Source organism: Anabrus simplex, chromosome 12 (genome assembly GCF_040414725.1).
Source record: "Anabrus simplex isolate iqAnaSimp1 chromosome 12, ASM4041472v1, whole genome shotgun sequence".
Lineage (NCBI taxonomy): Eukaryota > Metazoa > Arthropoda > Insecta > Orthoptera > Tettigoniidae > Anabrus > Anabrus simplex.
This window is the reverse complement of record NC_090276.1, coordinates 10875965-10900225: the sequence shown is the minus strand read 5'-3', so window position 1 is coordinate 10900225 and position 24261 is coordinate 10875965.

Below are 24261 nucleotides of genomic sequence, written 5' to 3'. Positions count from 1 at the left end.
CTTCTGTACAGTACGAAAATAATAGAATACATACAAATCCTATGCAATATACAACCAACTCTCACCCAACACAAGACAATTACGCGCTGATTTAAAGCCTGAAACACGCAACAAACAAAATATACTGCAGATGACTCCGCTACAGAAGTGATCTGCCGACAGTTCACAGAGTGAGGCTTGTGCCAGAGCAACACAGAAGTAAGAAAATGAAGGAAGGCAGCGAAGCGATGGCTGTTCCTGCAATTGTGCTTCCTCCCTACGTATATATTTATGAAAAAGAAAATGTTGTAGTTATTTTAATAACTCACGGGCAAAAATGCCTCATCCTTTCTATCTATCTTTCATAATACATTACAAAGTAGAGTGTAATATCCCTTAATCACGAGGAATTATGGGTGTCTAAGAGCAGTACTGTTTTCTTAACGTGGAATGAGCTACAATCCATGTTGTAGCTATAAAACTACTAATCATAATAAAAAAATGAATCATAGAAAAATATTAATGTGTTTGGAAATTATCATGTAAACGGCAAAATAGTGGCCATGATACACCGCCATTTTGAATAGTTAATTACAAGTATTGGCATAGGTTTACTGTATATGATTTCTAAGTATGTAGACATGTGTTTGTTACACTAAGTTTCCTTTTTAGTATTCATTTCCAATGCTGCAGAAAAAGAAGTTTTAACACATCCCTTCTTCGTCGTTCTGTCCGCCTCCGTAGTGTAACGGTTAGTGTTATTAGCTGCCGTCCTCGGGGGCCCGGGTTCGATTCCCGGTACTGCCAGGAATTTAAGATTGGCAGGAGGGTTGGAATGGTACATGCAGTTCCCCTCCAATGGGGGTGTGCCTGAAAAGAGCTGCACCACCTCGGGAAGAGGACACGAGTTCACTTCACTTCGTCGTTCAAAGGTGTAGGTCCCCGCTTAAGACCGGCTTGAATGCACCAATCAAAGGAAAAACACCACCAGGGGAGGGATTTGAACAAGGAGCTCCGAGCTACGGTGACGCTGGCTGTGTTTGTGTTTGATGCTGATTTTTTGGCATGGCTCTCAAGCTGATCTTAAACCACGTGCGATCTGATTGGCTAACTTCAACAATGGAGCGAATTATCGAATTATGTTTTTCAAATGATTCACCAGTATGACCAACACTCTAACGCTCACATATACAATTCACGTATTTCACGACCACCCTGTGTTTTTCTAATGATACAGTATTGCTCTTGTCCGACTCGTTGGCTGAATGGTCAGCGTACTGACCTTCGGTTCAGAGGGTCCCGGGTTCGATTCCCGGCCGTGTCGGGGATTTAATCGCTTCTGATTAATTCTTCTGGCTCGGGGACTGGATGTATGTGTCCGTCCCAACACTCGCTTCTTCATATTCACACAACACACCACACTACCAACCACCACAGAAACACGCAACAATGATTACATCCCTCCATAGAGGGTTGGCGTCAGGAAGGGCATCCGGACGTAAACAGGGCCAAATGCACATATGCAACGCAGTTCGCACCCGCAACCCCACAGATGTGGTGTCGTGGTGGTGATTATTGTTTTAAGAGGAAGTACAACTGGGCAACCATCCTCTATATAACAGTAATCAGAGATAAAAAATGGAAGGGGTCCGACACTTCGAAAAATGAAGGTATCGGCCAAATGAAGACAAGGGCCACGAAGGGCGTGAAAATGAAGGACTCCCTAGCCCTCGCAAACCTAATAGCGTCGGGGTCGGAAAAGAACAAGAGTTGACCAAGGGAGGTCGGATAGGATATATGAAAGTGGGGAGCCTGGCACAAGTAAGTGGAAGCAATGCCATGACTCAGCTAAGGGCCCCGTGGTCGCTACCCCACGCTCCAAAGTTCAGAGCCCCTGAGGCCCCTTTTAGTCGCCTCTTACGACAGACAGAGGATACCGTGGGTGTTATTCTACCGCCTCCGCCCACAGAGGGACACAGATATGGGGGAAAAGCAGAAGAAGAAGAAGAAGAAGAAGAAGAAACAGTATTGCTCTTATGTCAACAAGGTTGCCATATAGAACATCTCTGCTCAGCAACATCACGGGAAAACTGTGGGATATGTACATATTTGTGAAACTCAGGAAGGAACTAAGCTGCAATTTTTATTTTAAAAATCTAAGGTACATAGGTTGTAAAGGGGGCGGGGGGGGGGGTGTATTTATGTTTTTACAGCAACAGCGGTAGACTACTGCACATACAAAACCTCAGTATTGAAGTTCAAGGCAAGCTGGGAAAAATGAATTTTATAAATTTGCCCAGGCAATGCCGGATACTACTGTGCCGCCATATCGCCCCACGAAGAGAATGGTGACAATTAAATCTTGTTTTAAAAGAACGTGGCAAAAATAAACTGCGCTTAAAGAAACAAAAACTAAATAACAAAACCAAGCACAAATAAAAATCATAGCTAATTTCTGTATCAGTTAAAGTCATGCAGTGATGCATCGCTGCACACCACAACATGAAAATCTTCAGTAACAACTGGTGACACATAAATAAATAGATAACAGTGATAAGCTGCCGGCGATTCAGAGCGTAACGGATTACACGTTGCATGTACCGGAGCAACTCAGAAGGAAAATGAAGGAAGGCAACAAAGCGATGGCTGTTCCCGCCATTGTACTTCCTCCCTGCTAATGAATTTATGAAATAAAGAATGTTAAGTAGTTATTTTAATAACTCACGACAAAAAAACATGCCCCATCTATACTCTTTCTTTCATAACACAATATAAAGTACATTATAATATTCCTTAATCACGATGAATTGCGAGTGTCTAAGAGGGGGTGTGTTCACTCCTTGTAAGAGCAATGTGTTTTCTTAACATGAAATGACCTACAGTAACATATACCGGTAATTTACAGGAGATAGAGATGTACATCAAGCTCACCTCCTGTCTGTAGATCCTGAACGCTGTGGAACTCCCGATATAGACTGCTCCTTCCTGTTTCTTGTCAAACACTGCGGTGTTCCGAGAACTTGTCATCTTTGTGTACTCATGACTCACCCCTGACCAGTGACCCAGTGCCGGTAACGTTATCACAAGATCAACAGTGACTGGCGCCATCTTAGCGGTCACTCCATACGCCCAGTGTAGAAACATAATCTTGTTCTTTTAAACATAGAAAAAGTCATTTGTCCACAGACAGGGTTATCTACAGCCATACAGTGCTTGCGTGTATTCCGCCTCGGTATATGGTAACGTAATAGTATGAAAAAATAATCTACTGGTGGTGGTTATTGTTTCAAGAGGAAGTATCACTGCAGAGATGATGTAGACTGGCATTAGCTTACGTGGAGTTTTCAAAGGTAGGAACGACCATAATCTATCAATCAATGTATATAAAACTGTATGTACAGTGGGTAAAAAGAAAATATTGGTCTGTCGTGATATGGTATATGTGAGGACGAGGAATCGAAGTGAATGATGATGAAAATTGGCATATTCTTCCATGTCCTCCTTCTTCTTAGCGTGCCTGTCCGCCTCAACATGGCTTATTCTGGTCTTATCCATTGCAATTCGGAACAGTTCTCCAGATGTTTTGTTGAACCAGGTTTTAACGATGTCGAGCCAGGAAATCGTTCTTCGCCCAGGAGATCTCTTTCCTTCTACTTTTCATTGCAGGATAAGTTGAAGCAGCTCTTTCACGTCCATACAACTAAAAAAAAAACATAAATTAAAACAATCATTTTCACTTGCCACCAAAAAAGTATTGGTGTGAATTAACAGAACGCAGTTTCTTGATCATTCATGAACGTTTCAGTACTGAGTAGGTCCGCCTTTCCTCTCCCCCTGTGGGTGAGGGCGGCAGAATAACACACACAGTATCCCCTGCCTGTCGTAAGAGGCGACTAAAAGGGGATCCAGGGGCTCTGAACTTTGGTGCGTAGGTTGGCGACCACGGGGCACTTAGTTGAGTCCTGGAATTGCTTCCACTTGCTTGTGCCAGGCTCCTCACTTTCATGTATCCTATTCGACCTCTCTTGGTCAACTCTTGTTCTTTTCCGACACCGCCGCTATTAGGTTTGTGATGGCTAGGGAGTCTTTCATTTCACGCCCTTCGTGGGCCTTGTCTTTCTTTGGCCGATACCTTAATTTTTCGAAGTATCGGACCCTTTACATTTTTCTCTCTGATTAGTGCTATATAGAGGATGGTTGCCTAGTTGGTGGTGGTGATTATTGTTTTAAGGGGAAGTACAACTAGGCAAGGGTTCCGACACTTCGAAAAATGAAGGTATCGGCCAAAGGAAGACAAGGGCCACGAAGGGCGTGAAATGAAAGACTCCCTAGCCCTCGCAAACCTAATAGCGTCGGGGTCGGAAAAGAACAAGAGTAGACCAAGGGAGGTCGAATAGGATAGATGAAAGTGAGGAGCCTGGCACAAGTAAGTGGAAGCAATGCCAGGACTCAGCTGAGGGCCCCGTGGTTGCCAATCCACGCTCCAAAGTTCAGAGCCCGTGAGGCCCCTTTTAGTCGCCTCTTACGACAGGCAGGGGATACCGTGGGTGTTATTATACCACCCCCACCCACAGGGGTACAAAGCATTTAAGTACCGTAAACTTAAAATTTAAACCGTAAATATGTCCTTTGTCTTTTTAATCGTACAAATTCTCGATAGGACTAATATGAGCTACACAATATTGCGAATTCATCTTTCCCCCTTCCATATACTACCCTTCACTAATCAAAAATTAACAGCCAAGGTTTGAAATCTCCTTTCCCTTTCCTAAATACTAAGTTTTCCTCTTTGATCGTCTTGACACGATGGCATAGCAGCCAGACAGATGAAAGTTCAACTCAACTAATCTTGACTTCTATTTGTCTAATCCGAGATAAACTTGAAGAACGTGAGAAAATGTCAAAGTTAGTGGTGATAGTGGTTATTGGTTTCTTTTTGGTTTTTATAATTTGCTTTACGTCGCGCCGACACAAATAGGTCTTACGGTGACGATGGGACAGGAAAGGAAGCGGCCATGGCATTAATTAAGGGGAAATAGAATAAGATACTTATCCCCTCAAGTCCACAGTTAGCACACGCTGTTGAATCAAAATGAAAATCCACAGCCTGTTTCCAGTCATTCGATCGGGTCAGGGATGGAATGAATTAAGCCCCCATCTTGCGGCGAGGATAGGAACTGTGTCGGCTGCCGAAGCCTATTGCACTCCTGGGGCAATGATTAATGAATGACAGATGAAATGATATTGGAGAGCGTTGCTGGAATGAATTATGACAGGGAAAACCGGAGTAGCCGGAGAAAAACCTGTCCCCCCTCCGCTTTGTCGAGCACAAATCTCACATGGAGTGACCGGGATTTGAACCACGGAACCCAGCGGTAAGAAGCCGGCGCGCTGCCGCCTGAGCCACGAAGGCTCTACACTGTTGCATATTTATATAATAATAATAATAATAATAATAATAATAATAATAATAATAATAATAATAATAATAATAATAATAATAATAATAATAATAATAATAATAACTGGAGAAAAGAGAACGCAAAATTGTGACAGGAATCTTGGGATCAAAGTACAGAAATGGAATCCATCAAAAGAGATACAACAAGGAAGTCTACAGCAAAATAGAGAAAATTACCGACACAATCAGAAAAAGACGGGCACGATTTTATGGTCATCTGAAAAGAATGGACGGAAGAAAGTTAACTAAAGAAATTCTTCACTTTTTTGATTATTCAAACCCCACAACCACAATTCCCTGGTTTAGAAATACCAAAGAAGACCTACAAATGCTACATATCTCAGCTGAAGACGCCTTAACAGAGATCTCTTCCGCAAGAAAATATTGACGAACGGGCTAAACCGAGACGAGCAACCGAAGAGAAGACACGGTGCCCCTTGGACAGAGAAGCGCAAGCAGGCCCACTCACAAAGAATGAGGGAAATTTGGGCTCTAAAGAAGGCCAAGTTCAGTGTCAAATGCAACAAGACTTAACGTGGTCCTTGATGGCCCCAGCGAATAATAATAATAATAATAATAATAATAATAATAATAATAATAATAATAATAATAATAATAATAATAATAATGACCGTTCATATTTTTATAATAATATTTTATGGCCTACATTGGATCACTATAGTAAATTATACGGAGGAGTTTTTGCTTTTCTATCAGTGCAATATGTCTTCCTTCTTATTTGTCTTGCCTTCCTTTGTTCAACTAAAAACACCCTCCCATTGGACCTTTTAGTCTGTAGGTGGTGGTGGTGGTGGTGATTATTGTTTTAAGAGGAAGTACAACTAGGCAACCATCCTCTATATAACACTAATCAGAGAGAAAAAATGGAAGGGGTCCGACACTTCGAAAAATGAAGGTATCGGCCAAAGGAAGAGAAGGGCCACGAAGGGCGTGAAAATGAAAGACTCCCTAGCCCTCGCAAACCTAATAGCGTCGGGGTCGGAAAAGAACAAGAGTTGACCAAGAGAGGTCGGATAGGATAGATGAAAGTGAGGAGCCTGGCACAAGTAATGGAAGCAATACCAGGACTCAGCTGAGGGCCCCGTGGACGCCAACCCACGCTCCAAAGTTCAGAGCCCCTGGGGCCCCTTTCAGTCGCCTCTTACGACAGGCAGGGGATACCGTGGGTGTTATTCTACCGCCCCCACCCACAGGGGGAAGAGCCCTGAGGCCCTTTTAGTCGCCTCTTACGACAGGCAGGAGATACCTTGGGTGTTCTACCGCCCCCACCCACAGGGGGAACTCAGGTGAGGGTCTCGAGTTCGCCAATCCACGCTCAAAGTTGAGAGGTGGAGGTGGTGATTATTGTTTTAAGAGGAAGTACAACTAGGCAACCATCCTCTATATAACACTAATCAGAGAGAAAAAAATAGAAAGGGTCCGACACTTCGAAAAATAAAGATATCGACCAAAGGAAGGCAAGGGCCACGAAGGGTGTGAAAATGAAAGACTCCCTGGAGCTCCATACGTAATACCCGGGTCGGAAAAGAAGAACAGTTGACCAAGGGAGGTCGGATAGGATAGATGAAAGTGAGGAGGCTGGAACAAGTAAGTGGAAGCAATGCCAGGACTCAGCTAACGTCCCCGCAGTCGCCAACCCACTCACCCAAGCTAAGAGCCCCGTTTAGTCGCCTCTTACGACAGACCGAGGATACCGTGGGTGTTATTCTCCCATCCCCACCCACAGGGGGATCGGGAAGGCCATCCGGTCGTAAAAATTCACTACAAAGATTCATCTTGCTTCGTACTCGACCCCGTAGATAAACGAACTAAGCTTTAACTTACGTACATACAGTGAGAAAATGTTTTATAAGGATTGCTCGACTATCGAAAGAAGGAACAAGTTTGTATTTCATTATCTCCAAAGTTAAGATTTTCCTTCCTGAATTAACTGATTCAATTTATAGTTCGCTGTTCATCTCGACTGTTACCTGAGCCAAGAGTTTTTTCCTGGAAGGTAAGAGTGAACACCGGCTGGCTCATTGTCAACCCAAGGTCGAGCGTTGTTATTGTTCTCCTTTTAGCTTTGCCATCTACCACATTTTCTCCTTGCCCAGTCTCCGCAGGTTCGCCCCCCAACGCACCTATACATTACACAGCTCTTCCATGTGCCGGCAAATCTACCGTAACGAGGTGGTGCTGGTTATTATTGTTTTAAAAGAAGTATACCTAGGCAACCATCATCCTCTATATGGAAGAAATGGAACGGATACGACACTTCGAAAAATGAAGGTATAGACCAAAGAAAGATAAGGGCCACGAACGGCGGGAATTACATTTTTTTTTTGCTTTGCTTTACGTCGCACCGACACAGATAGGTCTAATGGCGACGATGGGTAGGAAAGTGCTAGGACTGGGAGGGAAGCGGTCGTAGTCTTAAATAAGGTGCATTTGCCTGGTGTAAAAATGGGGAAACCTTGAGGGCTGCCGACAGTGGGGTTCGAACCCACTATCTCCCGGATGCAAGCTCACAGCTGTGCGCTCCTAACCGCACGGCCAACTCGCCCGGTAGAGAGGCGGGAAAATGAAAGACTCACCTAGGCTTCGTGTGCTCTAATACCTTAGGGGTCGGAAAAGAACAACAGTTGACCAAGAGAGGTCGGATAGGATGGATGAAAGTGAGGAGCCAGGCAAAAGTAAGTGGAAGCAATAGCAGGACTCAGCTGATGACCCCGTGGTCGCCAAACCACACTCCAAAGTTGAGGGCCCCTGGAACTCCTTTTAGTTGTCTCTTACGACACGCAGGTGATACCGCGCTGAAGGGGAGAACATTTGGTGTTCATGCGAAAAAAATATTAAAACTCAGCAACTGACGTCCAAGAGAGATTTGATTTACTCTGCCATCTAGTGGGCCTAGAGTAAAACGGAACGTCGAAATTGATGAGCAAACAGTCAGATGGCGTCAAATTAAATGTCTGCACATAACAACTGAGGCCATATAATAATAATAATAATAATAATAATAATAATAATAATAATAATAATAATAATAATAATAATAATAATGCCCGCCTCTGTGGTGTAGTGGTTAGTATGATTAGCTGCCACGAAATTTGAAAAGTGGTACAAGGGCTGGAGCGGGGTCCACTCAGCCTTGGGAGGTCAATTGAGTAGAGGGAGGTTCGATTCCCTCCTCAGCCATCCTTTAAGTGGTTGTCCGTGGTTTCCCACTTTTCCTCAAGGCAAATGTCGTGATAGTACCTAACATAAGGCCACGGCCGCTTCCTTCCCTGTTCCTTATCTATCCCTTCCAATCTTCCCGTACCCCCACAAAGTCCCTGTTCAGCATCGCAGGTGAGGTGGTGATTGGTGGTGATTATTGTTTTAAGAGGAAGTACAACTGGGCAACCATCCTCTATATAACACTAATCAGAGAGAAAATATGGAAGGGGTCCGACACTTCGAAAAATGAAGATGTCGGCCAAAGGAAGACAAGGGCCACGAAGGGCGTGAAAATGAAAGACTCCCTAGCCCTCGCAAACCTAATGGCGTCGGGGTCGGAAAAGAACAAGCGTTGACCAAGGGAGGTCGGATAGGATAGATGAAAGTGAGGAGACTGGCACAAGTAAGTGGAAGTAATGCCAGGACTCGGCTAAGGGCCCCGTGGTCGCCAACCCACGCTCCAAAGTTCAGAGCCCCTGAGGCCCCTTTTAGTCGCCTCTTACGACAGGCAGGGGATACCGTGGGTGTTATTCTACTGCCCCCACCCACAGGGGTTCGCAGGTGAGGCCGCCTGGGCGAGGTACTGGTCCTCCTCCCCAGTTGTTTACCCCGACCCAGAGTCTGAAGCTCCAGGACACTGCCCTTGAGGCGGTAGAGGCGGGATCTCTCGCTGAGTCCAAGGGAGGAAAACTAAGCCTGGAGGGTAAACAGAGTAAGAAAGAAATTATTATTATTATTATTATTATTATTATTATTATTATTATTATTATTATTATTATTATTATTATTATTATTATTATTATTATTACTCGAGAATGAAAGGAAACGAAAGGTATAAAAAATTAAAAATCTAGGCCTTGTAAACCTCATCCCCCCTAGAATGGAGGAAAGCAAGTTTTGACCAACGGAGGTCAAACAGCGAAGACGAAATTGAAGACATTGGCACAAATAACTGAAACAATGGGAGGCACATCTGTTAAGTGTGTGTGTGTGGGGGGGGGGGGGTGAGAGAGAGAGATGGTGTTATTATAATTATTTAGGCCTGAGACTTGCGAGCTTAAACTTGAAACTAAGAAATAGTGCTTTTTTTTTTTTTTTTTTTTTTTTTTTTCGTCTATTGGTTTTTAAGGCGAACACTCCAAGAGATAAAAATCGTTATTTTGGTCATCTTGGTAAAATATTTTTTTGACTGAAATTGAAAGAATTGAGTTTCTTTTTTTCTTCTCACGAAGTCATTCCGCTGAATTCAAACAATTTATCACTGTAATAATGCTTTGTTTGCCAACTGTAATTTTTACATTTAAATACCATTTTTCTCCCATAATATTCTCCCAAATGTAACAAAATTTGTATGGTGTATGTGTCACAGCTATATTAAGAAACCTGCATATGGAAGTTTGGATTGCAGAATTTTTTCAAGTAGTAGGGACTTTTAAGTCCAAAATATTAGAACGTTAAAATTACAAAACTTTAGTACAATATATCTCCTCATATAAATGATGTACAGAAAAATCGATACGTAGTGCTTTTAAAAGAAGTATTACCTACCTAATTACGAATTTTACACTTTAATTAAAATGAATTAAAAATGGAATTAAAAATGTCAAAAATATTATTTTGGAAAAACTATTAATTATAAATGAAAGAAATGTTCGTGTAGGTGACATTCCCACAAAGTTTCGTGAAAATCCATGCTTTAAGTAAATATATATTTTCATCTCCGGAGTGTCGCCTTAAGTCTCGCCGACTGTGACACGTGTTAGGGCTAGGGCTAGGTAGGAAGAGACTGAGGTCAATTAATGTACAACCTGATGTGGGTGGTGGTGGTGGTGGTGATTATTGTTTTAAGAGGAAGTACAACTAGGCAACCATCCTCTATATAACACTAATCAGAGGGAAAATACGGAAGGGGTGCGACACTTCGAAAAATGAAGATATCGGCCAAAAGAAGACAAGGGCCACGAAGGGCGTGAAAATGAAAGACTCGGAAGCAATGCCAGGACTCAACTAAGGGCCCCGTGGTCGCCAACCCACGCTCCAAAGTTCAGAGCCCCTGGGGCCCCTTTTAGTCGCCTCTTACGACAGGCAGAGGATACCGTGGGTGTTATTCTACCGCCCCCTCCCACAGGGGGTCAACCTGATGTGAAAATGGGAAACCACGGAAAACCATCCTCAGGACTACTGGCGTGGGTTTCAAATCCACCTCTTGCGAATTCAAGCTAGCATCTATGCGGTCCGAAGAGCGTAGCAAACTCGCTCGATAGAATAGTTCCTGCTAACACTATGATCCGATGCACGGAAACAGTCTTCCCCGATCCAAGCTGTTTTCTACTCCCCTGTTACGAAAAACAGCAAGGAAAGGGAAAGTCGCTGTACAGAGATACAAGCTATCGCCACCCCTACTTAGCGCATAGAAATGCAACTCCCTCCCTTTCACTGACGAATGACCAAGTGGAGGCCTGCTCCCACAAAGCCCATCATTGTTGTTTTTGTGTCTGTCACTTTGCTTGGGGGCTGGACCAGCGCATGCGCCTAGGGCCACGTGCAGCCTCCCTACACAAGATGCTTTAACTAGTTTATATTATTTGATGGTAAGGAACGCAGAAAAGTCAGCAAATGAGTAAAGAAAAGTTAAATAAAGAATCTGCACTGACAGACATTCATTTATAAAGAACAGCATGGTGTCTCGGTTATCTCTAATGTAGACAATGTCAACACAACCGCACTTACTCCACGCATGTTTATCATCCACCCACGCCCTAACGCGGGGCAGCTTGTCTGCGGCCTTCCCGCCATTAAATGGTTTCATTTGACAGCGATCGGTTTGAGACATGAACTATTCAACGTGATTCCAAGATGTTCAGCACTTTTCTCATGAACATTACGTAAACATATCACTAACGTGTAGTGCACCAGAATTACTAAGGCAGACTTCTTCATCTCGCTTATTCTTTTTCTGAAAATCATGGTGGGAAAACAGCTTGTTTCCACGGATTCTGCATTTCTACTGTACATATATCTGCAGGCAAATACACAACATGGAGAAAGGTAGCAAGCATATTATGTTAAGAATTGTGGTACAAAAAATGCCAGAGGAATATTACTTTAGAGACGCTTTCACAACCTGACAGAAAATAATCCTTAACATACCAGAAAATAACGTAGCACTATCAAAAGGAATTATATAAAACAGCAATCGTGTTTAATATGTCCCGAGGGCTAAAGCTTGCGAATTCCGCTGCAAGGGAAATTGGCATGGCGTCTTTTACACGAGATGCCATCAGAGTAGGAAAGCCGGCGCAAATCTTCAGGCGATATTAGTAAACAAATCCCACTGGCTCTGAAGCACTAGCTGTTTACATAATTTTAATTGCTAATTTGTCATTAAGCAGCTATAAAAGGCAACAACACATAAATAAATAAATAAATAAATAAATATGTAGGCTTTGTAAACTCTGTAAACCATTCGATTTGAAGCCTATGAATCAAAACAAAGCGTCTTTTCCCTTACTTCAATTCCATTACATGTTCTTATTATTTATGTTTTCCATCGGAGAAACATCCGTATTTCGTTAAGTTCGTAAAAGCGTCTTTAAAGAATCCTCCTTAAGAATATTCAACTCTCCGAGGTAACAATCAACTGGGAAAGGAGCAAAGAACTTGGGTCTTTCACAGAGAGCATTTGAAAACAAATGACTGTGCAAGCAATCGATCGAGTTGTGTGTGCTCCATTCCCGCGAATCAGCCATGCCATTAACTACTACTATCATACTACTACGAGTACTACAGTTCAACTACAGCTAAGGGGCACATCATGAAGTTTGATCACTCATTTATTTGGCAAACGTACAAAATGATCAAACAGTTCAATCGCAAATCCGCCCATCACGGATAAACAACCAAACAGCAGTCACTGAAACTGAATGGGCGGCATGTTTGGTTGCTGTTGTTTATATTACTCACCCTTCGTTGTCGTCCTCGTCCACCTCCAGGGCCGGGGGTGGGGGTGGAGGCGGTGGTGGCGGGAGGATGGTTGATCCATTCTCGTCCGTAGGGATGGTGTCTTCGTCTTCATCGTCGTCGACGTCCGTATCATTCCCCGTGTCTGTCCCCGCCTGCTGTTCCTCACCCGGCCTTGGGGGACGGAGCTTAATGCTCAGGTCCGGGGAGCTGTCTTCCATATCAGAACTCATTGAACCTCGGTCATGGCTCAGCTCGGCACACACTCGTACACTAACCTTACTTCAGCACAAGCTACACAAATTTTCATTCACGATTTGAGCAAAATGTTTGGGGGCCGTGGTCTGGCGGCCGCTAACACAAGACCTGTGTCGCGCTCTATCGCGCATCGCTGGAAACCACTTCCCAAACAAGAAGCAATAACGATCGCGGACAAGGCCCGGGTTGTCCACGAACTGCCAGGGCTCAGCGGCTGCGCGGGACACGGGGGAGGAAAGGGGGCGACACTGCTGCCATCTAGGGGAAAAACGATCCTCTGGTGCACGACCACAAAAGCTCCTTTTCTTCTTTTTACTTCTTTTACCCAGTAGGAAAAAAAAAAAAGACCTGACCGCCACCTCCAGATGATCAGATTTCAAAGGGCAAGGAGCCTGTCTCGAACGACTTGAGGGCAATAATTATTCTCGGTAGCTGTCTACTGACAACATCACAGCTCTCAGGACCGCGATATTCAGTGCAACCCCTTTCACTGAAAAACAATCCACGGGTCGCTGCATAAATCACCGTGAACTAAAAATAGGCCATGAGATGAGATGTTATTGAAAACATACTTTTATGATCAGAGCCCGTGGCGGCAATTGGGAATTAGAAACATTTATAGGCAACAAAATGTACCCGGGTATAAAGTATATAGCAGGGGGAAATAAAATTGTGAGTTATTTTTAAGCTCTCTGAGCGAATTTCGTTAAAGACGTAAAGGTTGACAGTCTATAATGATTTACGTATGGTACCACTAATTACTTTTACGGTTTTTGGAGACGCCGAGGTGCCGGAATGTAGTCCCGCGGGAGTTCTTTAACGTGTCGGTAAATCTATCAACACGGGGCTGACGTATGTGAGCACCTTCAGGTACCATCGGACTGAGCCAGGATCGAACCTGCCAAGCTGAGGTTGACAGCCTGCCAACGTAAATGCGGAAATATTGGAACTGTACAATAATACAATAATTACGCATGAATTACAATAAAAACTCATTTAGTATTTGACTACACACTAACAGACACTAGATAGAACTGAACAAACACACTGACTGAGTGACGAATGCGCGCCGCAAAATTATACCCCTGCTACCCTACGCGACGAACGACATTTTGTAAGTATTTTCTTAATAATTAAAGACGTTTAAAGAAAGAATTAGCTGAAAATACAACAGGACTTGCACAAATGGCATTTTTTCCAGCTTCATTCGGCTAAAATGCAATAAAAATGTATTTTTTTTCTCCATAAATTGGGAGGCGATTGCCCCCTTACCCAGCGCTAATCGCCGCCACTCTAGTGGCGGTAGATAATTTTTGTGATTAGAGGAGGATCAGTCCTTTCAAAGTTTCAGATTAATTCTTATCTGTCTGAAATGCTAAGAATACCTTTTTCAAACTGCAGCCGCTATAACAACATTAAATCAAACCTTATCTTGCAGCCAATTATGAAGGCATTACATTAACATTATTTCTACGCTTGCATTTGGGAGATGTGGGTTCGAACAACGTTTCCAGTTCGTGCGGTTTCAAATAAGGTGTAACTCTCAACTGGTGTCATTTGTCTGTGAGACGGCTGCCAAAAGTCCCTCCTCTCTTCCCCCGATGAACAAGTAGTTTTTGACTACTGTGACGTAATTCTTACGGATATAACAAATGAATTAAGCTTGAAACTACAACGCACTCAAAATGCTTGTCTTAGATATGCTATGGATTTACGGTATGACGCTCGAGTTTCTTGGTTACGACAGGCGTAAACTACATGCAAATACTCTTGTGTACCAGGTACTTTCGGAAGACATCCCTGCTTATCTCTCCAGCAATTTTCGTCACCTTGGTTCTTTACATCTCCATGATACTCGCTCAGTGTCCCTCCTAGAAATACCTATCCACCGAACAACCACATACCATCGATCATTTACTATCACCGCTTCGGGATGGTGGAATGCTCTTCCCAAAGACATCAAGGATGCTGCATCAAAAATTATATTTAAAACCTCCTACCAGCAGTTCCTCGTTAAGTGCTTCCAGCAAGGTACAGTACCTGTATGAGTGGAACGAGTGATTGTGTGTTAAAATGATATGAGATTATTGCACAATAAATTAAATATTGGTTTAATATGATAATTTAAATTAAATTAAAAACATCCATATTGTATTTACGAAGTAAAAGTAGCCTAAAAATAGCTAGTAGTAAGTACAGTATTTAACTTAGATCTAGTCTTGCAAGGATACAATTAGTTAACTGTTCATTTAGTATTTTTATTAAGCTTACTAGTATTTTTTACATTCGTATTTCTTTCGTTGTGTATTGAATTTTTTTTCAAACCTGTATTATGTCGGCAGTTACTTTTTCTTTCTTTCTTCTTTGCGTGTATATATTCATATTTTTGTCTTAAAAATTAGTGTTATTTGTAGTTCTTGGTATTTTAAATTAATCAATGTCATTATATGGAATAATAACAATATGTGTGTGGTTAAGTGTAAGAAAGGGCCAAGAGCCCTAACTTCGCCACAGAAAATAAAGGCTTTATCTATCTATCTATCTATCTAGCGTACACTGTGATAAGGAAAATTGTGCACTCTAGCCAAAACGGATTTTGAGCATCAACATGTGAACTTATGTCCTGAATTTGCCAATAAGTTTATTTCCTTTGCGGATTCTAGGGTCTGTATGAAAGACTGACATACCGTTGCTGAGAAATGGTCTAATTTTCTTTCTTGATATTAAACAAAAATACCTTTGCTGGCGAGACCTGTAGTATTTACAGTGCGCTATGTCTTTTGGTATGGGCTACAACAATTTTGTTACTTTCATTGATCTGTCTCAGTCTTATCCTTGGCTTTGACAGTGTGAAAGTGACTGAGATATGAGCGATACTAGTAATGGCATTTCTTACGCAGCCGATTCCTGACATGCAAAGGCAACTTCTGGCTCAGTGAGGAGAGCAACGGGAAACTACATCACTCCTCATTTCCCCAGTATACCTCTTCAGTGATGCCTAGACTATCTATGACAGCTAATGATGGAACTGTTGAGGATCCAGGCAGCCTTCGGGCTGAGGACTGAACATAATCACGTGACCCTTATGCACTGGCAGCTATCCACTTTGGATTCTCTCGCGCGCACGATGTATTTTCATCTGAGTTTGTAATTTCTTTTCTTTGAAGTGTTGCTCTAATGTGACTGAAATCACTTTTAAAAATAATTGAACTCGATAAAAAACAAAGGAATTAAGAAAACATTGTTTATTGTATTACTCTGACAGAGGCCATTATACTAGTTCATCATCATCATCTCGCTTGTCCACCTCCCACTGGATTAGGATGTTTAGGGCACCTTTCCATCTTCCTCGATCCAACCACCATTATTCCTTCTTAACTCTATTCCAGTCCAGGTTTCTTCTGATTATATTATTCTTGATCGTTTTCAGTCACATTAGTCAGGATCCTCCTCCTGCCCTACCTATTTCTATCTGGGTCTCCATTATCCGCTTCGGCATCCTTCCCTCTTTCATCGTCTTGACATATCCAAACTATCCCTCTCAATTCTGCCGTATAGCTTTTTCACTCCAATATCCTTCGTGACTCCTCATTCCTTACTCTGTGTTTTCTTGTCTTTCCTATCACACTTCCTAAAAATATAATTTCATTCTCCTGTCTTTTTTTGTTTCGTTTTGTGTTTTTTGTCAGTGTCCAGGTCTCCGTTACATCATCATCATCAGAACTGGGCAGTAGTAGATCTTACACATCGCCTCTTTACACTTTATTGGACCGGGCGAGTTGGCCGTGCGTTTAGGATGGCGCAGTTGTGAGCTTGCATCCGGGAGATAGTAGGCAGTGTAGCCAACTTAGCGGATTTTCCGCTAAATTTGGCGGAATTAGAAAACTGTCGGCGGAGAAATATATCATTTAGCGGACAGCGGATTTTTTGGCGGAATTCTATATTTATTATAGCGGAATTTAGTGTTTTATCCATTTTACGTTTTTTAAAATTTGCACTCCAGTCTGTCTCCGAGCTATTCCGTATTTCTTATCAGGACCTGTCAGTCATTATGAGGAAAACATGTTATTTGAATATGATGTTATGAGATCATGGTATCATAAATTTGTAATGCGTGGGGAAAGGGTACTTATCTCTTAGTTGACGAATGACGACAGATAATGAAACTGTGAGAGAGTAGCGTTTATATTTCTGCTATAAAGGAAGACCGTTTAACCCTCAACTGGTGACGTATTCCGGAAGGAACATAACTGGTGACATAGTGTCTGAGAGACGTCTATAATTTGAGCATTTTGTAATGGAATCACATTTTATTAAGGCGATGTTTATTCATTTTATATTGAAAAGGCATATCTTGACGAATGGTTTAACACATTTTATTACCAACTCCATTGCACCAAAATTTAAAAAAATTCTGAATCCAAGTGTATGTCACTTTATGGAGAAGAAATTTAGGTTTCAACTTAGATTGCATCATCGTCCCTCATATGCATCCGAATGGCTCAAAAACTACTTTCCTACACAGACTGAAACATAATCATTTCAGAAAACTTAAGTTTATCACACATTCACTGAATCTACAAAAACCTGCAATGCACTAATTTTTGCACTTTCAAAATACTCAAAAATATTACAAATATTTGTAATTTGTCTTATTTGATTTCTTTTTCGTCCAATACACACCCGAATCATATATTATATTTGTTTTCATATTTTCACTAATCTCAAGAAAATACATGTAGGGTTTATCTTTTTCTGAACCCTTTGGAGCAAAAGTGGCCTAAGTGTTCAAATTAAGAAGTGATCAATAGACATGCCACACATATCTTGTGAAACTTCGTAAATGAACAGAAATATTACTTTTGATAACTTGTTTACATTGCAGAAATATCTTCATTGTTTGATTTGAAACAAGCAGGTAGAGAAGTAATACTAAAAGAGCTTCAAATTCCATGTCATCAGTGTCGTCAATTTCGGAACGATCCATGTGTTTGTATTTCTGTCTCATATTCCGCATTTTGACATTAGTCTATTGAACTATAAGTTGCACCATATCCCTGAAAAATATAAAATCCCAGGCCGTTTTAGGTTCTATTTGATTGTCAATTCTTGCTTGAGCACGTAACGCAGGTAACCGAATTATGTTGTGACTTGGGGTGCGTACATTTCAAGTAGGTTCTTTAGCGGACCATTTATAACGGGTTTTTACCATAGTAATAATGCTGTTCTGTGCATTCTTGATCTTCATCTTCACTACCTGTGCCTTCTTTTTCCGAGTCCGTGTGAAAATGGGAAACCACGCATTTTAAATGGATGCTTTTGCAAATGGGTGTTTTTTTTATTATTTCACCTTCGGGAAAACTGAGCGCATGAGTCGCCATATTATAACAGAGTATGCATGTGACGTCACATATTTAGCACAACTTTTGCCTAACTTGTGTAACGGTTCAAATCCCGTTACAAGATGATATCTGTATTTTTATTATTGTATGATTTTATCTGTATATTATTATTATTATTATTATTATTATTATTATTATTATTATTATTATTATTATTATGTCAGTATTATTATTATTATTATGTTATCTGTGATATTGTTACTATTATTGTAATTATCAGTCTTATTTAATTCGATTTTGCAATTGCCTGTTGCTTGCAAGATTGTACTTAGATGTATGCATATATACGTATGTGTGGAATAACACTCAATGCCTGTACAGTGAGAATTGTTGTATATATCAGAGATTGGGTGTGACGTTGGGACATTGTGCAAGATTAGTGGCGATTCTGCCAAGTCATCGCCGCGCCATGGCTATGTCATCGTATTTATTTAGAACATGCGCTCAGAGAGTCGGCGGCCCGGGGCTATTTCACCACTGGATGTAATATCTGTCGCGTAGGTGGGAGTATGTCATTGTTATTTCTGGAGATTACGTAGCGGTGTCAACCAACGTCTATATAAGGTGGGTGCATATTGTAGCGTCAGTCAATAGTTATACGGATGCAGTACAGTGAAGAAGTCTACTAGATCAAGAGGCCTTAGTTGGTCAGTCAACCAGTGTGAACGAGAGATGGTGAAGACTCAGTGAGCCATTAATTATTGGTCATTGAGAGAGTGAGACCAAATGGTTGGTCCGTCACTTAGTGGAAGACACGGACGCAAGGGCTTACCATGAAGTCAGAGAGGGCAACCCAGGACCTACCAAGAGGTAATACCATATTGACTTACAAAGAAGTCAGATGAGATGGAGAAGAAGCAGTCACAAGGATGTATCACCAAGTTAGGCGTGACACATCTACAGTAAACACCAGATCAAAGGAATACGTCGTAATTAAACTAAAAGTGTTGAAGGTACAGTCAAGTGAATCAGTGAGGGAAATATTTCGTATAAATTGTTAAATGTCCGGTCAAGAAGAATTTAAATTCATGCCTAGTTTCTTTCAGTTGCAATGTCATAATTTCACATTCTCATCTGTTTTATCGCAACAAGACTCACTATTTTTTTGATATATTATTTAAAGAATATATATTGTTCTATCAAACGAATTCATAGTTTCATTTCATTGACAGTAAAATATCTTAACCTCAAAATTAATGGGGAAACCGAACGCCAATCTCCTTTTCCCAGAACTTATATGGTATGTTGTCAAAAGTAAGCTTATTACCCCACACCCTAGAGATAGTCAAGAGTCTCATTCTATTATTGCTGTACTGAGTGACAGCTGGCGCCCTTCAAATAACGTATGTGTAAGTAAGCATGTAACAAGTAAGTGTGAGTACAAGGTCCGACGAGTGTGTATTTTATTTAATGAATGTTAATTTTCATAATTTCCATTTTAAATGCAGATATTTCATATTTTTCAACATAAAAGCAGTTTTATATATAATATATGTGTTTCAAAAGTTAGTCAGCAAGTTAGGAAACTTACACTTGGAAGCGCTGTTTAATGAAAACTACGTTGATGTTTTAGATTTTTTTCAACAGGTAGTCTCCTCTGTCAATTAAGACATTAAACACAATCGTAAGTTAAATATTCTGGTTGGTTTACGCGTTCTGCTCAAACACTAAAAAGCGTCTTAAAATTGTCTTTCCATGTACCATTCTCTACGTTAACCCTTTATAAGGCGGTGGGAATTATTTTTCCCACCTCGGCTTTTTGCCATTTCTGGGCGCTGGGAGTTTATTTCCCATGTATCAGTGCCTTCGTAATATACAGGCCGTACTGTAGAAAGCGCGCCAAACCCATCAGCTGATCAATTGAAGCGAGCTAAGCAAATGTTATAAATTGTACTTGTGAATGTAAATCGAAATATTGGGAGAATTCTTTGGATAATTGCGACTGTTAAGGGACATAACTTTATATTTAAGGATATTTCAGGGTTGTTCTTTAAATTTATCACATCGGTTTTTACGTAAACAGCTGTTATTAAGATAATGAGGCCTCATAGTTTAGGTTAGGTATGGAATCTTCACGTCATGAGTAATGTAAATTCAAGGGACGTAATACTTCTCGTGGAATTTATTCACTTAATTGTTTTCGTATAACACTTTTCTTGTGGAAATATAATGTTTTGAGAATTTAAATACAGTGTGTGAAAGTTCGCAGTTGCCACAATCCTAGGAACTTGTGCGTACTACGGCGAAAATTTAACTATACAAGTAAATGTAAACTAATATTTTTATTTTCTTCGTATGAGGGGCAGGTTACCTTTATGAGAAACAAAAATCCCAACCGAAAATGTACCTCTTACGAAGAATAAAGGAGTATGTTTCACTCATTTTCCCGAGCTGAGATGAGTTCTGCTTTTGACTTTCTTGTTACACAGATTTACAGCAGGGCGTTTTCTTGTTGGCACAGAACAAGCATAAAAGTGGACAGTAACCAATCGAACCTACATATAAGTTAGTAATGTTGAGTACGTGCTGCCTTTTCTCCCCCAAATGAATGCGAGTAAACACAAAACCCAGTCTAAAATTGTAAAACTAAATGCAACTTATAAAACCTAAATGATTTTACCATTTTAAAATTTAACTATTACTGGTAGATTACATTTAGATGTTTGAAGCCATGCACCTTAATAATTAAGTAATTAATACTTACGTACTAATTAAGCAAGTATTCCCCGGCCGTTTCTGTAAGTGTGGGAAGTAACTAACAGATCTTGCTGGTCAGTGTATAAATATTAGGGAAAACACGGGCTATTCTTAAACAAAAGTAATACAGATGTTTGTGTGGAAGAAGGGGTCTCATGAAAGTCTTCGAAGGATAGTGCCAGAAGTGTCGAGGAAAAACAGCAAGAAGAAAGCCAGTGTATTAATGACTTTCTAGACTTATGGAGGTGAAGTATTTTATTATTATTATTATTATTATTATTATTATTATTATTATTATTATTATTATTATTATTATTATCATCATTATTGTTGTAGGTATGTTGTCTCCATATTTGTATTAATGCATAATTATTTGTTGAGTACACTGACGACTAAAACACTGAAGCTTTGGCCTCGTCCATCGCACTTCAAACCTACTTCTCCTAAAATACATAGACCTGACTTACGAATTACGATGCGATTACAGGTGTTCGTGATCTCATCTGTTATATTAATACGACATTTGTGAATATTTCATAATTACAAGATACAGACGTATCAAGTCTTTGCATTGCACGGGTCGGACGGAGGAAACAGTTCGCCTCTTTGCGTGACGTCATCTGAGCTACAGTACGGCCTGTACATCACGAAGGCAGTGCATGTATTTATGTGTGCTGCACTCTTGTGAATATCTGTGGAACTATTCTGATCTACTTGGAATCTTTAGCTTCTTTGGAAAACATCTGAAATGCGATATTGTGCCAGCGCAACGCCTGATGTGAACGAGATTTATGAAGTGAAAATAGGGTAAAAACCAACATTTTATAAGTCAATATACTATTTACATGAATTTTCTTTGTTTATTGTGCAATCTTCTCATTTGATCTGAGATTATTTACTTCCTTTTACCAACTGAAGAGTTCTGAGATATAAATTTCTTTCACACTGTATGTGGGAATATGCTTCCCCTAGCCCACACAGGTGTCCGAAATATTTTTTGCTAAATCAAAAGTGAACTAACTGAACTGAAATTGTGGCCGTAGGTGGGAAATATGTTCCCATCTTATTACTGACCTCCTGAGCACTGGATTGTTTTTTTTTCTGTCAAATTGTATTATTTAGCACTTATAGAGCCTGTAAATAAGGTTAGTTAGAAAGGAAAGTGTTTTATTGAGTACTGCCTTATAAACGGTTAAAACTATAAATGTAACAATGAGTACAAGTGCTTAATGTTCCACCCCCACTTTACGTACGCCTCTGGACCTGCACAGCTATTCTGCTCTGTAAACAAGTTGATGTTTGTACACCCCTTCACGCTCCCCTAGCTGCAGGGCGCTTCCCCAGCCGCGGGCCTTATCGCGGAATTGGCGAACTGCACTGAACCGATGTGATGTCACATTCCATCTCCAGCCCCAGGCGTGTCCGGTATCCCACAACACAACATTGTTCTTGCGTGTTCTGATAGAGTTGTCTCTAGCTACTTGCTTCATATTGCCAACAGCCGCTCGCACAGAAACTTTAATATACCCCAATTGAATACGTCATTCTATGAAGGAATTATTCCTCTCTTCCTTAAGCATTTCCCCTTATTTGGTAGAACCGTCAGATAATTCTACTACGCACGTGATTGACATAATCTGATAATGAAGTTAATAAATTGATAGAATTTAATAGAATACCATTCTGTCCCGATCACGGATGACCACCAACTGGGGAAAGGGTAATTAAAGTAATTATACAAGGGTAGAGAATAACCAGGACCAGGAAATTAGACAGATGTATATTGAAAAGTTCCAAACAATAGACAGTAAGAAGGTCCAGGATATAGAAAGAGAATGGGTGGCATACAGGGATGCTGTAGTTGAAACAGCCAGGGAATGCCTAGAAACAACCGTCTGTACAGAAGGAAAAATGCGAACATCTTAGTGGAATGATGAATTGAGAGCAGCTTGTAAACGTACAGTAAAACGAAAGTGGATCAGAAGTGGCTCCAAACAAGGACTTCGTCGCCATAAGACCTATCTGTGTCGGAGCGACGTAAAGCAACTAGGAAAACAAACAAACAAAAAAAAAACAAGGACTGATGCAAACAGGGAATTGTATACGTAGATAAAAGAACCAGAGCGAAACAAATAACTGTTGAATCCAAGAAGAAGTCGTGGGAAGATTTTTCTAATAATCTGTAAAGGCTAGGTTAAGCAGCAGGGAAATCTTTCTGGACAGTAATAAAGAATTTTAGGAAGGGAGGGTTCAAATCCCGGTCACTCCATGTGAGATTTGTGCTGGACAAAGCGGAGGCGGGACAGGTTTTTCTCCGGGTACTCCGGTTTTCCCTGTCATCATTCATTCCAGCAACACTCTCCATTCTCATTTCATTGCATCTATCAGTCATTAATAAATCACTTTGGGAGTGGCGACCCCATCGTACTAATAGCCTATATCTGCTTCATTCATTCCATCCCTGACCCGGTCAATGACTGGAAAACAGGTTGTAGATTTTCATTTTCATTTTCATTTCAGGAAGGGAGGGGGGAAAGAAAAACAGATAGCGTTTTTTCGTAAATCAGGTGAACTTATTCTAGGGAATCGCTGGACAGTTGCAAGGAATATTTTGAACGTTTTCTCAGTGTAAATGGAAATATTTATGGCGACGTCGCGAACAACCGAGCTCATGGGGAGCAGGACAATGATGTTGGTGAAATTACGCTTGATGAAGAGGAAAGGATGATAAATAAAGCGCATTGTCATAAAGCAGCAGGAATAGATTAAATTAGACCTGAAATGGTGAAATACTGTATATGGTAAGGTAGGGATGAGGTGGCTTCATAGAGTAATAGGATTTAGTATGGAATGTTAGTCTGATTGGACGAAAGCAGTAATTGCACCTATCTATAAGCAAGGGAACAGGAAGAATTGCAACAACTATCGAGGTATTTCATTGAACAGTATACCAGGCAAGGTGTTCACCTGCATTTTGGAACGAAGGGTGCGATCAGTGGTGGATCATAAATTGGATGAAAACCAGTGATGTTTCAAACAACAGAGGGGCTGTCAGGATAAGTTTTTATTGCGCGCCAGCTAATTGAAAAATAGATAGTTATGTTTCATAGATATAGAGAAGGCATATGACAAAGAGTACCTACGGAAAAGATGTAAGTCGTACTGAGGGATTATGGGTTTAAGTGTAGATTGTTTCAAGCAATCCAAGATATTTGTGTTGTATTGAGCTGCAGTGAGGATTGATGGAAGAATGAGTTCTTGGTTCAAGATACTTACACGGGT